The sequence below is a fragment of the Bombus vancouverensis genome, unplaced genomic scaffold, assembly GCF_051014615.1.
Source record: "Bombus vancouverensis nearcticus unplaced genomic scaffold, iyBomVanc1_principal scaffold0063, whole genome shotgun sequence".
In the NCBI taxonomy this organism is placed as follows: domain Eukaryota; kingdom Metazoa; phylum Arthropoda; class Insecta; order Hymenoptera; family Apidae; genus Bombus; species Bombus vancouverensis.
In genome coordinates this window covers 32,767-42,500 of record NW_027468954.1, presented here as the reverse complement: position 1 = coordinate 42,500, position 9,734 = coordinate 32,767, and the positions used below count along the sequence as shown (strand labels likewise).

The window sequence follows — 9,734 nt, the reverse complement described above, 5'->3', positions numbered from 1 at the left end:
GTATTTCTCTATGCGAAAATCGCCTCAAAGAGAAAAAAAAAATCGAATAGAAGGAGAACACTCTCTATTCGATATACAATATATATATATATATGTATGTACGAGCGTTTTATGCATCTCGCCAAAGTGCCAAACTTCGTTCGTCGTATCATGTTCGAGCTAAGACTCACGCAAGACATCCGTGTAACGATCGTCCGGTTTTTAACGTCCGTCCTCTTTTTCTCCTACAGCCGTTTCTCTTCTCTCGACGATTCCAGCGGTTCCCGGTACGGGAACTCACGCAAGTGAAAAAGCGAGCGAGACGTACCGTCGGGTGTGTGTGTTCGGGGACTGGACGACCGGCGCGACGTTAGGATGCGCGGTCCAGCGATAGACGACGAAGAGGCATGGGATGACCAACACTCTCTTTTCTCTATTCTCGAAGCACCGAATTGCCATAAAAAAAAAAATCACACGCGCGCACGACATAGTCGTACTCGCGTGTATACCTCGTCTCTCTCAAAGTTTTTTCTCGAGCCTCGCCAAAGGGGATCGTCTTCTTCCTCGTCTACGATCTCTCCGACGACGACCGTACGAACAACTTCGTAACGGACTCACATGCGCATCTTCCTCGGGTACAGAAACGCTGCGCAAAACACCTCGAGCTTGTAGTACAGCGGCACCCGTGTATAGCCGATCTTAGACACACGCTAGTTCGCACACGCATTACAAATATGTAAGATTTCCGACGAACGTGGCTTTGGGGGGCCAGGCGCGCGGGCAGAGAGATACACGACGACGGGGAAAATTCGTCCCGATACGAGTACGTGTACTCTCCGATCTCCGCGCGACGCTGGGGATCATACCTCCCTAAGTCGTCAGAGCGTTCGAAGAAATCTCGCGCGTGCGTTCCCGGATCTACGGCTGATACTTTCGGAGCTTGTAAAAAAGCACAGAGCGTGTAAAACGCAACGACGACCCATCGATGCGACGGTCCTCGTTGTTGTCAGTCGCTTTCGCGAAGAGACGGAGTGGGCATTCGATCCCTGGGGCTGTACGAGAGTCTTGAGAAAAGACGGTAGATTATGGCAAAGTTTCGCACGCCATCGAGTTTAGGTTTTTGGTTCTCTCTTCTCTCCTCTCTCGACCGAGTTCCCATATTTGCTTTCTCTCTCAGTCTCGCCAAATATAATATTCGTTTAAGACGACGTCGGGGGCGCGGACCTTCGTGCGTCGAACACCGGCAAACGTAGCATATATCGCCTGATATGAAAAAAAAATCGGTCACGAGGAGAACACTACGAGTATATACGTTCGATAACCGATACACGAAGCGGTGCATAAGCGGGCGGTCGCCCTCGTAAGGACGACTCACGACGCCGCGAGCACTCACGCAGGTCCGTGACGGTTCTCTCCGCTCTTATTCGTATCCCTTCGTATACCTTCGTCCGACTCGGAAACGTTCTCTTACAGTTTTTAAGAAGAACGACGGCGGGTTGTCAAGGCAAGAAGGGACAGAGAGAGACAGAGGTAGAGTTTCGTAGTCTCCCGTGAACACGATAGATTATATATCGAGCATGCGTACGACTTGCACGGTCTCTGCACGACCGCGACGAACGCCGACGAGCGTCCAACAATCGCTCGTACGTCGCGTATGTTCTCTCCGTCCGCTCTTATTCGTATCCTCGTTCTTGTACCTTCGTCCGACTCTGAAACGTTCTCTTATATAAAGAACGACGGCGGGTTGTTAAGGCAAGAAGGGACAGAGAGAGACAGATACGGAGAGTAACGATACGCAACGCAAGCAGTCTTAGGTTTACGTGAGCAACCCTCAGCCAGGCGTGGTCCAGGAATTGTATCCGTGGACCGCAATGTGCGTTCGAAATGTCGATGTTCATGTGTCCTGCAGTTCACACGTTGACGCGCAATTAGCTGCGTTCTTCATCGACCCACGAGCCAAGTGGTCCACCGTTCAGGGTAATCTTTTATAAATTTTGCAACAGTTCAATACTCAAATGTACTCTTCTCGGTTCTAGCGAAGCCGAGTTCCGTCACGTTCGACCAACGGGAATCGAACGCGCAGAAGTCGCCATAGGATTGACGACACAAAAACGTTCGAAAAAAAAGAAACCGACGAACGCGCGAAGATACGCGCGTTCGCCGGCCGGGCGTAAAGTACATTATGATATATAACAACCATCGAGATCGAAGCTCCGTTCGTCAGGAAACGACGGGGATATATACACCCGATTCTGAATCCTCTGTACAGCACACGATCTCGCGAACGAGTAAGGACGGTGGCTAGCCCATGTTTTATATGTGTTTGATTCTACTCTCTCGTCCAATTATTCAAGAAACAGCGCGCGTGCATCTCTCCATCGTTCGGGTGATAGTAAAGATTCGATGGGATTTGCGCGGCCGTCCGCCTCGAGCGGTCTTTCGTCCCAATATCCAGAAGCAGAGTTTGAAAAACTCTAGCGACGGCACGGGTGTCCGACTCACGACATCGAGGTTTCGAAGCCGGCGATCCCCTCCGAACGGATGGCGACCACGCGACGACTGAAAGCATGAAAAATCGACGAAAGGTAGAACACATCTCCGTTCGGGTGATGTTTTTTTTAAAAAAAAAAAACAAAAATTCGATGGTACTCGCAGCCATCGTCCTCGCGCGGTCTTTCGTCCCAACATCCAGAAGCAGAGTTTGAAAAGCTCTAGCGACGGCACGGGTGTCCGACTCACGACAACGAGGATAGACAGCCGGTTCCCTCCGAACGGGTTATGCGACGACGATAAACTCGATGAAACTTTAGTCTCGTTCAGGTAGTGTGTGTGTCTTGTAAATCAAAAATTCGATGGGACTCTCATCCATCGTCCTCGCGCGGTCTTTCGTCCCAACATCCAGAAGCAGAGTTTGAAAAACTCTAGCGACGGCACGGGTGTCCGACTCACGACAACGAGGATAGACAGCCGGTCCCCTCTGAACGGTATATTATATATATGCGATGATAGACGACAAACTGGATGAAACTAAGTCTCGTTCAGGTAGTGTGTACATCAAAAATTCGATGGAACTCGCATCCGTCGTCCTCGCGCGGTCTTTCGTCCCAATATCCAGAAGCAGAGTTTGAAAAACTCTAGCGACGGCACGGGTGTCCGACTCACGACAACGAGGAAAGACAGCCGGTCCCCTCTGAACGGTATATTATATGAAACTTTAAGTCTCGTTCAGGTAGTGTGTACATCAAAAATTCGATGGAACTCGAATCCGTCGTCCTCGCGCGGTCTTTCGTCCCAATATCCAGAAGCAGAGTTTGAAAAACTCTAGCGACGGCACGGGTGTCCGACTCACGACAACGAGGATAGACAGCCGGTCCCCTCTGAACGGTATATAATATACATTATGCGACGGTAGACGATCAACTAGACGAAACTTTAGTCTCGTTCAGGTGGTGTAAAAAAATTCGATGGGATACGCACGCACGGCTGTCGTCGTCCTCGAGCGGTCTTTCGTCCCAATATCCAGAAGCAGAGTTTGAAAAACTCTAGCGACGGCACGGGTGTCCGACTCACGACATCGAGGCTTCGAAGCCGGCGGCATTCCCCTCTGAACGAACTTCGGCTACACTAGTTACGAATCGTTGCTACACATCGTCTTCATCGTCGTCGTCGTCGACATCGACATCGACATCGACATCGACATCGTATCATCATCATCATCGGTCATCGTCGCATAGCGGGCCAACATCCACGCGATGCGTCTTCGTTCTAGGTTACCCGATCCACGAGTATGTTACACGTGGTTTCGTTATTTCGAACGAAACGACACACGAAGAGCACACGCCCTGTGGGTAGGAAGCACGTTTCGAGAACGACGAGAGTTTCGATGAAAGAGACGAGAGAAGTCGACGCAGAAGGTATCCATGGATCTTCGAAGAGAACCTTCGAAGATGTATATCGGTATCCTTTCGCTCTGCGCGACTCGCTACAAGTTCTTTCGCTCTCGTCGACTCGTTCTAGACGCTTCGTTCGATCCCAAAGAGGAGTCTTCGATATGTCCCGTTGCTAGGAGGAGAACAAACGCAACACAGACCACGAAACATAGAAGAGAATAGGCGAGCATGATCTCTCCGACACGAGGCACTTTAGAGATTTTCTTATTAGTTTGCATGGACTTTTATATTCGTTCGTACGGTTTCCACGATGCAAATACGAAATACGAGATCGTGACGGCGGGTCTTTCTGTGTACGGCCTCTCGCAGGCGCCACGACTGCATTTCTCTTTACACGTGGTTTCCATCGTAATTTTTTTCGTTTGATATCGAGCCTTAACTTTTGTTGGCTCTTTCGAAGCTAGAGTTCCCTTTTATTAGAATTTCATATATATATATGTTTTATTCGGAGACGGCGGGTCTTTCTGTTTACGACCTCACGCAGGCGCCTCGAATAAGTTTCATTCGCATTTCGTTTTTATACTTATACATATCTCTTCATCCCGATGATCGAGAGAGAGTGCCACCTTCTCTTCGTATAATTCCGTAGCTGGAGGGTCGTCTCCTCCTTAAGAATATTACTATTCGTGCCAACGGAGGTTGCCAAGCTCCCTGGCGTTTTCGTTTGTTAAAGTATATAGCTTGTTAATACGTCGTATATACTTTCGTCGATACAGGAGGAGTACAGCTCCTTACCGACCATTGATATATATTTCATAGTTTTTATATGTGTTCAAGTCAAATTCTTTTGGTATCGTATCGTTAATGATCCTTCCGCAGGTTCACCTACGGAAACCTTGTTACGACTTTTACTTCCTCTAAATGATCAAGTTTGGTCATCTTCCCGGTAACATCGGCAATGCTTATCACATTGGCCGCGCACCAGTCCGAAGACCTCACTAAATCATTCAATCGGTAGTAGCGACGGGCGGTGTGTACAAAGGGCAGGGACGTAATCAACGCGAGCTTATGACTCGCGCTTACTGGGAATTCCTCGTTCATGGGGAATAATTGCAAGCCCCAATCCCTAGCACGAAGGAGGTTCAGCGGGTTACCCGGGCCTTTCGGCCAGGGAAAACACGCTGATTCCTTCAGTGTAGCGCGCGTGCGGCCCAGAACATCTAAGGGCATCACAGACCTGTTATTGCTCAATCTCGTGCGGCTAGAAGCCGCCTGTTCCTCTAAGAAGATTTGTTTGTACGTTGGTAGTAAAAACCCACCGACCGAAGCCGGGGGCCTTCGAGATACCATAAGTTACGTCTATTTAGCAGGCTAGAGTCTCGTTCGTTATCGGAATTAACCAGACAAATCGCTCCACCAACTAAGAACGGCCATGCACCACCACCCACCGAATCAAGAAAGAGCTATCAATCTGTCAATCCTTCCGGTGTCCGGGCCTGGTGAGGTTTCCCGTGTTGAGTCAAATTAAGCCGCAGGCTCCACTCCTGGTGGTGCCCTTCCGTCAATTCCTTTAAGTTTCAGCTTTGCAACCATACTTCCCCCGGAACCCAAAAGCTTTGGTTTCCCGGAAGCTGCCCGCCGAGTCATCGGAGGAACTTCGGCGGATCGCTGGCTGGCATCGTTTATGGTTAGAACTAGGGCGGTATCTGATCGCCTTCGAACCTCTAACTTTCGTTCTTGATTAATGAAAACATTTTTGGCAAATGCTTTCGCTTCTGTCCGTCTTGCGACGATCCAAGAATTTCACCTCTAACGTCGCAATACGAATGCCCCCATCTGTCCCTATTAATCATTACCTCGGGGCTCCGAAAACCAACAAAATAGAACCGAGGTCCTATTCCATTATTCCATGCACACAGTATTCAGGCGAAGGTAGCCTGCTTTAAGCACTCTAATTTGTTCAAAGTAAACGTATCGGCCCACCTCGACACTCAGTGAAGAGCACCGCGATGGGATATTAGTTGGACCGCCCGCGAGGAGCTAAGCCCACCGATAGGACGTACCACATAATGCCAGTTAAACACCGCGAGCGGTGAACCGACACTGTGACACACAGATTCAACTACGAGCTTTTTAACCGCAACAACTTTAATATACGCTATTGGAGCTGGAATTACCGCGGCTGCTGGCACCAGACTTGCCCTCCAATTGGTCCTCGTTAAAGGATTTAAAGTGTACTCATTCCGATTACGGGGCCTCGGATGAGTCCCGTATCGTTATTTTTCGTCACTACCTCCCCGTGCCGGGAGTGGGTAATTTGCGCGCCTGCTGCCTTCCTTGGATGTGGTAGCTGTTTCTCAGGCTCCCTCTCCGGAATCGAACCCTGATTCCCCGTTACCCGTTACAACCATGGTAGGCGCAGAACCTACCATCGACAGTTGATAAGGCAGACATTTGAAAGATGCGTCGCCGGTGCTAGACGACCATGCGATCAGCACAAAGTTATTCAGAGTCACCAAAACAAACGATGGACGGACAGACGAGCCATCCGCCACCGATTGGTTTTGATCTAATAAAAGCATTCCTACCATCTCTGGTCGGAATCTGTTTGCATGTATTAGCTCTAGAATTACCACAGTTATCCAAGTAAATGTAGGTATGATCTAAGAAACCATAACTGATTTAATGAGCCATTCGCGGTTTCACCTTAATGCGGCATGTACTGAGACATGCATGGCTTAATCTTTGAGACAAGCATATGACTACTGGCAGGATCAACCAGGGATCTTATTCGTATAACAATTCTTATAAATTTCGTTTAAGTTCTCTTCGTGTCGTAGGAGGGACGTAAGCACCGTACGACGAGACTTTTCGTTCTTAAGATAGATATATTATAAAATATATCTCTTAGCGACGTTCGAGATACACCCATAGTTCAGTAATAATCTTCGAACGCCGCTCGCAGCCACTTTGTAATTCTCAACTTCTCCTCTCTCTCTCTCATAGTATTATATAAAATGTTTAAGAATCATACTTCTAAAGGAACATTCTATAATGCTGTCTTCGTGTAAAAAGACTTATATCTCTCCTCCTCTCTCAACTCTTAGAATATCTTAGCGGTAAAGCACGTATACACACCTCACGCTGAACGAACAAGCGCGTATCCCAGTGCGTCGCGCTGGACATACCGTAAGAATATTCTTCCTTTTCGGTAGAACATTCTCGGTAGAAGACATACTACGCAAAGATAGTACGCTCTACCGGCCCGTCGAATACTTCTGCGAAAGCAGAAGTTGTTATAGAAAGCAGACGGTTATAATCCCTTGAGTGAATCGATACTCAGTTAGTACAAGCACACACGCATCTAACAACTTTTGTTAGAATACGTACACACAGGTCACCAGCTTCCCGACTCAGGGGAACCTTGCCACGATATTTGGTCATTACGTCCAGGACAGCGACCCGCGGCGCAGCAGTGTAGAGAAAAAACCAGTACGAGAACGGAGGAACAGTCGAGAAATAGCGTAAAATACACTAAGACTCGAGGAGCGGTGACTGAATTCTCAACCGAGGCCGTAGAATAGCCACGCGCTCAACGCTGCTCCGACCGAACCGTCCGGCTCGACGTCTCTCTTATAGATACGAAAGCGCCAGCCGGAAGGCCGGCGCCGGCCGGGCTAGCGGCCGCGCGCTTACGGTGCAAAACCTCCGTAGCAACGTACCGCTCGGAAGGGACGCTGGAACTTAGTCTCGCGAACGCTCGATCACTACTATACAAAGCCAATATCCAACCATCGAAATACATTACCAGACGCTTTATTAACATAATAGAAATGCATTTTTACCAAAAAATTAATTTTTTTTTTCACCGAAAAATTGCATCAGTAAACATACTCTTTTATCGAATACGGAAAACAAACAAGTTTATAAACAATTACAATACGTTAAAATAAGTAGAAATATGCAAAAAAATATATACCTTGTAACGTTAATTAACGAAAAAATTAGAAAAATATCCCAGTCGTGTCAGTTCGGCGAACGCTAATTTTTTGAAAAAATCGATCAAAATGTTTAATCCCGACGTATTTAATAGAGATATAACGATTCCCGTAAAAAAATTTATACCTTGTAACGCTCTTAACCGAGTAAACTCGAAAAAACTTTTTCGCACTCGGAATTTTTCCAAGTCCCAACGTACCGGCTCGGAATTTTTCTATGTTCCAACGACCGGTCGTGTCGGTCCGAACGTTTTTATATCCGTCTGCCGACGATATAAACGCTTAATCCCGACGTATTTTATCGAGTTATAACGATTTATGTAAAAATATTCGTACCTCGTAACGCTTTTTAACGAATTAACTCGAAAAGAGTGTTCGGTCCGAAAATTTTCCAAGTTCGAACGACCGGCCGCATAGGTCCGTTTTTAAAAATCGTTCTCGGACGGAAATAAACCATTAATCCCGACGTATTTTGTCGTGTTACGTCGATTTATGCAAAAAAATTCATACCTTGTAACGCTCTTAACCGAGTAAACTCGAAAAAACTTTTTCGCACTCGGAATTTTTCCAAGTCCCAACGTACCGGCTCGGAATTTTTCTATGTTCCAACGACCGGTCGTGTCGGTCCGAACGTTTTTATATCCGTCTGCCGACGATATAAACGCTTAATCCCGACGTATTTTATCGAGTTATAACGATTTATGTAAAAACATCCGTACCTCGTAACGCTTTTTAACGAATTAACTCGAAAAGAGTGTTCGGTCCGAAAATTTTCCAAGTTCGAACGACCGGCCGCATAGGTCCGTTTTTAAAAATCGTTCTCGGACGGAACTAAACCATTAATCCCGACGTATTTTGTCGTGTTACGTCGATTTATGCAAAAAAATTCATACCTTGTAACGCTCTTAACCGAGTAAACTCGAAAAAACTTTTTCGCCCTCGGCATTTTTCTAAGTCCCAACGTACCGGCTCGGAATTTTTCTATGTTCCAACGACCGGTCGTGTCGGTCCGAACGTTTTTATATCCGTCTGCCGACGATATAAACGCTTAATCCCGACGTATTTTATCGAGTTATAACGATTTATGTAAAAACATCCGTACCTCGTAACACTTTTTAACGAGTTATTTCGAGGGGAACTTTCGGCCTTTTCGTAACGGAGCGAAAAAATTCAAAGTTCCAACGTCCCAGTCATGTTGGTCCGGCGGATGAAATTTTTAAAAAAAATAAAGTGAAATCGTAACGTTCGACTAGATTTCGTCGAAACATAACGATTTCACTGATAATTTCGATACCTTATAACGCTTTTTCTCGAGTTATTTCGAGTTGAACTTTCGGTACTTTCGTGGCGGTGCGAAAAAATTCTAAGTTCCAACGTCCCGGTCATGTTGGTCCGGTGGATGAAATTTTTTAAAAAAATAAAGTGAAATCGTAACGTTCGACTAGATTTCGTCGAAACATAACGATTTCACTGATAATTTCGATACCTTATAACGCTTTTTCTCGAGTTATTTCGAGTTGAACTTTCGGTACTTTCGTGGCGGTGCGAAAAAATTCTAAGTTCCAACGTCCCGGTCATGTTGGTCCGGTGGATGAAATTTTTTAAAAAAATAAAGTGAAATCGTAACGTTCGACTAGATTTCGTCGAAACATAACGATTTCGCTGATAATTTCGATACCTTATAACGCTTTTTCTCGAGTTATTTCGAGTTGAACTTTCGGTACTTTCGTGGCGGTGCGAAAAAATTCTAAGTTCCAACGTCCCGGTCATGTTGGTCCGGTGGATGAAATTTTTTAAAAAAATAAAGTGAAATCGCTACTTTCGACTAGATTTCGTCGAAACATAACGATTTCGCTGATAATTTCGA

The 9,734-nt window shown here is 46.5% G+C and overlaps 2 non-coding genes across 2 annotated transcripts; both read right to left on the bottom strand.

Annotated features, from left to right (window-relative positions):
- Positions 1-1,804: 1,804 nt before the first annotated feature.
- LOC143304911 (5.8S ribosomal RNA) lies at positions 1,805-1,959 on the bottom strand. Its single transcript, XR_013061582.1, has one exon. It is a non-coding gene; the product is annotated as a 5.8S ribosomal RNA (ribosomal RNA).
- A 2,772-nt stretch (positions 1,960-4,731) lies between these two features.
- LOC143304903 (small subunit ribosomal RNA) lies at positions 4,732-6,654 on the bottom strand. Its single transcript, XR_013061577.1, has one exon. It is a non-coding gene; the product is annotated as a small subunit ribosomal RNA (ribosomal RNA).
- Between the last annotated feature and the right edge of the window lie 3,080 nt (positions 6,655-9,734).